Below are 5,565 nucleotides of genomic sequence, written 5' to 3'. Positions count from 1 at the left end.
CTGGATATGTAAAGTGCTTTGGGGTCCTTAGGAACTAGTAAAGCGCTATATAAATACAGGCCATTTACCATCCAACATTTTAAGAAGTGCTTTAAGACTGATATGCCGTGAAAATTCCACTATCAGAAGGAGGAGCATTAGGAAAACAGCTTAGCTTGTAATAAGTAGAATCACCAGCCGAAACTGTTAAACACTGTAGAAATTGTTGTTAAAGCAGATATGTAAATCTGCTAATCACATGCCAGCAACTCAATGGCTTTATACAAGCGGACAGACAAAAATCAACAACTAAAGTTCAAGCAGAGCAAAAATTGTGGTTGAAACATGATTTAGGAGACTTAGGAATGGTTGTTGGTGCCAGAAAGGCTGGTCTGAGTATTTCAGAAACTGCTGATCTGATCACACAACCACTTCTGGGTGGGTCTCGATGGCAGAGGAGAATGGCCAGACTGCGTCAAGCCAATAGTAAGGGAACAGTAGCGCGAACACTCATAACAATGAAGAAGATGCAGAAGAACATCTCTGAACACACATGTTGCATGCTACAGCGGCAGAAGACCAGACCAGGTCCAGGCTACAGCGGCAGAAGACCAGACCGGGTGCATGCTACAGCGGCACAAGACCAGACAAGGTTCCACACATGTCAGGTAAGAACAGGAATATAAGGCTAGAGTTAGAAGCTCACCAAAACTGGCTAATAGAAGACTGGAGAAAAACTCAGTGGGTTGATGACATTTCGATTTCTGCTGCAACATTCAGATGGTAGAGTCAGAATTTGGTGTAAACAACATGAAAGCATGGATGCACCCTGCCTTGTATCAACAGTTCAGACCACCGGGGGTGTGGTTTCAACCTAATAGAGCGCCTTTGGTATGTGATGGAATGGGAGATTAACATCATGGATGTGCATCAAAGTGCTATGCTATCATATCAAAATAGACCAAAATCTCTGAGGAACATTTCCAGCACCTTGCTGAATCTGTGCCACAAAGAATTAAGGCAGTTCTGAAGGAACAAGGGGTTCCGGACTAGTACTATCAAAAGGTGTGTCTAATGAACAGGCCATGGAGTGTATTTCAAGTCTGAGAACATCATCATCTTTGTCGTTTACACAGGGAGACCACAAAAGAAGCAAAGCAGCTCACATTTTTTCTTTTAAACATATTTTGGAAGCTTGTATTGCAGCTTTGTAAAGGTGGATCACCTCAGGAGAGGTTGTCCATTCCTGCTGTATATCTCCTATTTGATTGTTTTTCAGACACAATAAGTCCTGCAAAAATATAAATTTCAATAAAAACTGAAATCTATTTTATGATTAATATGGACTAGATTGCACATGCAAATTGGTGATATTACTTCTTGTGCATTTTTTAAAATCAGACTCATATTTACATTATTAAATTAAAATTTACCATCAGCATACCACGCTGGAAGTGTACAGCTGAATATCTTATAGATAATATTGTACAAAGCCGCTCACAGACACAGGAAGCTGTGTTTTATCGCCTCCACCTTCCTCGCTGGAGAACAAACACTTCCATCCATCAGCAGAGACACAGCCCTCTCTCTGTGTTGGTTCACTTTCAGCTCAAAGCAAACAAATCTGAGCTGTGCTGTTTTGTATTTCTGAAGGTTATCTGGTTCTGCCAGGTATCGACCTGCCATTGGTCCATTTAGATTTACACTCTAGAGGTAAAATATCTTTCAGATGTCACACCTGGATTCAGTATCAGAAGCAGTTCTCACAGCTGGATTTGCAAAGGTAAACTCATGGCTTGCTGGCTTACTCTTAAGATTTTCATTATGAAAGTACTTTTACAGAAATGTTTAAGGGAAAAGGACAGAAGTCATTTTTGTTGTGTTGTTCCCAAAAGGAACAAGTTTGAACATTTGAACGTCCACATTTAATGGCAACAGTGTGTCTACCCATTCTGAATTTCCACAATAAAACCTGCAATTTCTCCTGAAAATCTCCTGTAATTTGTGTACCTCTCATGTCTTAATATTTAATTGTAACAAATGTACGTTTTTGTGTTTGTCTAATGTTACTCGGCTTTTCTAGACGGCATATTTGTCAAAGCGAACTAGCAGCAGGCAACCAAGATATAAGCAGAGCTGTATACCCTTATCGACGTCTCTTAATTGAACATGATTGACTGAAAGCAGGGTAAATGTTTAACATTTCAAAAGCAGATGAGCAAAATAGTCATTTCTAACATAAATAATATAATACAGCTCGCTCTGCCAAAACAATTAGTTATTTTTTCAAAAAGTACTACAAATCCTGCAGATTTTTTAAAAAAAAGATAAAAAAAAAAAATCTGCTTATTTTCACAGAAGCAGGATTAAATCCAACTGCCAACTCTCCGCTTTCTGAGAGAACTGGAGAGATGTGTTGATCCAATAGTTGCAGGGGTCGTGCCAGCTCAGGGAGTGTTAACCTGCAACCCAGAATGTGTTCCTACCTCTCTGCTATCCAGTGCCAGGGCTGCTCTCATCACCTCCCACTCAGGGCTAGGCAGCGAATCTGAGATCTCCTCACCTGACACCAAAAAAACCTATCAACCCCAGGCTCTCCTTGACAGATGAGTTTAACACGGGAATTCAATCATAAGTAATTTGAGAACAGCAAGCGGGAAGCACTGGATTTCATATAAGTGAGATGTCATATTTTTCAGGTTGTAAATTCAACATGTGAAGCCTTTTTGACTTCAGTGGGTTCAATTTTTCTTTTATTTTCCAGTTGGAGTCGAAAATTTTACAAACAAAACAATCAACACCCACTAAAAAAAAATGTGCTGGGAGGTTTGGGTGCATAGATTTCTGGATGTTGTAGCCATCCACCCACAAACGTGGACAAGTCGCCAGCCTATCACAAGACTAACAGAGAGACAGAATCATTCACACCTACAGCAAATTTGGATCAACGATGAATCTAACAAGCATGTCTTGTTGGACTGGGAGCAGCAATGAGTTCCCTGAGAGAACCCGGAATTGATTGTTCCAGAATTAGTCTACTGATGTGACTCGACTACTGGACTCTCGTGAATAGCTACATTTCCTATGCACAAAATTTACATCGCATTGACCCACATGAATCCTTGCACAAGCTGCAGAAATAACTTGTAAATCCCCACACCCACAGCAACTCATTGTACAGCTGTGAATATCTGTGGAGGCATTGGGTTTCAGATTCTTCAGATGATTAAACCGTGGAAACAAACTGACAAGGGGAAAGATGATCCGAAAAAAAGAAAAAAAGATCTAAGGCTGAAGATGACGGAGTGAACATCTGCTTCTGGATGATACCGCCTCAGTTCTCTGAAGGGTTTGTGTGAAGGTATCATACATAAACCTGATATTAGGCCCATTTTTAAGCCCTTGAGGTGTTTTTACTCAAGAACATGATCACTTTGTTTTCTGCCTGTGGTGGTAAATAAAGACAAGTTTCCATGCCAGCAGAGATCTGCTGACACCCAGCTCATAATGAAACCTTTTTAGTCAGGATAAACTGCAGAGACTGTAGTTTTTCATTCAGCTGGGTGGCAAAGCGCCAAGGGGCATAGAAGAGATAGATCCTGAACTCTCAGCTTCGGACACTGTGGGGTTCCCTTGGCTGACATTCCTTTTCAGTTTTGCATGGTGGTCAGGGACATTGGCATGAGATTAGAACATTAGGTTAGTGAACCCAAACTTTAAAGAGAGGAACAGAGTGTTTTACAAACAGTTAAACAGTTAAGTTAGTCCATCGTAGTCATGAAGAAGCAGACCAGCTTTTTACCCTTGTTGGAATTGTGATGGGAATTTTATTCAGTCTGTGTTTTGCAGACTGGGAGAATGAATATAACAATGTTTCTTAATATTTTTTCAGAGATGTCACAGGAGCATGTGGCACAGGACCACTGCGACATAACATCACTCTCTAATAATCAAAGCAAGCATGGTACATCTATACTCATCACCATGGATTATCCAATATACAGTGCCCGGGTCATTACTCATAGAAAGTAATGCACTGTTTGTTTGTTTTTAAAGGTACAGTAAGTTTTTTTTGTTTTTGTTTTTTTAGATTAAGCAGAAAAAATAACATTGTACTATACATTGCTTAGTGTGTAATTATGTCTTCCAACAAACTGATACACACTCACACACTTAGAAATTATATATTAAAACAAACAGAGGGCACTGAGGAGTGCTACCAACTACTCACCTGAGCTCCTATACAAGATGGTGCAGTCTACACTCTGGGCCCAGTAGCTTTACCCGCATACTGTAAGTGTGGGAGGCCTCAGCGACGAGGGCTAACTTCCTGACAGATATAGAGAAAACTAACTCCAAACAAAAACAAAGAGTAGGTTTAATAATAAAATAAAAATAAAACAGGTGAATCTTTAAAGGCATTAACCAGGATCCAGCACAATCGAAACAAAAATGGGTGTCAACACACAGGTTCACAGATCTCAACCACTCTGGGATTCTACATATAGTACAATTTGTTTGACTAACATAAAGATCAAAGCTAAAACAAAAGGCAGTGAAATAAACATGAATGTGTATAAGGTTGTTTTGGGTATGTTAAATTATGTATTTCAGCTACATACCATAAACACCAGAGAGAGAAGCCACAGGTGCCTCGCATCAGGCCCTAATTTGAGATTTGTTTGGGAAGGAGTTAGGACTCAGGGTGCGTTCATGAAAGCGTGTTCGTGGTAATGCATTCACTGACACGACACCAGGCAGCATTCTCCACCACAAACATCACAAACAACAAGTACTGAAAACAAGCCAGTGGGTGTGTCTGTATGGGTTTTTCTTTTCTTGGTTTTCCAAGTTGGGATATAGTCTTTTTTGAAGTCCTCATCTTAGGAAATATACTGGTAAATATTAGTAAGTCCAACAGAGGGGGGATGTTACTGCTTTCCATGCAGCTCAGATTCCACTTAACTCAAACTCTGGACCCATGATCATGTTCATAAATCAGTTCTGTCTGAAGAGGTAAAGTTGTGTACAAAATACTCATTTAGGCTCTGATCAACTGGAAAAAAGGCTAATGGCATCATAATAGTTTTTATTCTGTTTAAAGAATGAAATCTGAAGTAACTTATTTCGAGAAATTAACCTGGGTTATTTGTATCTTGTGTTTCAAACAGCACAAGAACTGACTGCTTTGCTGTATTAAAGAACCGTACCGACTCAGTGACATGTGGAGGTGGTAAATTTAAACCGTTTGCATTGTTTTCTGTTTTTGTTCAGTTGTGCAAGCTGCAGGCCTTTATGGGCTTTAGTCAGGATGGCTTTTACTGCACTCAGACCCCACTGAGAGCTTAACAGCATGTATGAGAGTAGTGATAGCGCATTCAGGTAGAGGAATGCAGCCTCATTAAAGCAGCAGTAAGTAGAAACAATGCATTCCTGCAGAGTGAGGTAAAGATAAACCAAGCAAGTAATATCAAGCTTGAGAAAAAAATTAAAATACCCTCAAAGAATCGAGAAAATATATAAATATTCTATAAAATATGAAATCAGAAATATCAGTTCAGTGAACATCTCATAAAACTAGAACAT

General features: G+C 39.6%; 1 protein-coding gene across 2 annotated transcripts in view; it reads right to left on the bottom strand.

The window, feature by feature from the left end:
• The window catches only part of lsp1a (lymphocyte specific protein 1 a), a 49,409-nt gene extending 44,747 nt beyond the window's left edge, over positions 1-4,662 (bottom strand). The window contains exons 1-2 of one of the 2 annotated variants that reach the window (XM_005748754.1): positions 4,602-4,662; positions 4,211-4,328 (exon numbers count right to left, since the gene is read on the bottom strand). The gene's annotated coding sequence lies outside the window, so the exon portion shown is untranslated. Of the gene's footprint in view, positions 1-4,210; positions 4,333-4,601 lie in introns of both variants that reach the window. The other variant, XM_005748756.1, reaches the window with a different exon arrangement.
• Positions 4,663-5,565: the final 903 nt, after the last annotated feature.

This window comes from Pundamilia nyererei, unplaced genomic scaffold, assembly GCF_000239375.1.
Source record: "Pundamilia nyererei isolate P.nyererei 1_Seehausen unplaced genomic scaffold, PunNye1.0 scaffold00229, whole genome shotgun sequence".
NCBI classification, from domain to species: Eukaryota; Metazoa; Chordata; class Actinopteri; order Cichliformes; family Cichlidae; genus Pundamilia; species Pundamilia nyererei.
Note: the sequence above shows the minus strand (reverse complement) of the source record. Positions and strands in the feature narration are given on the sequence as shown.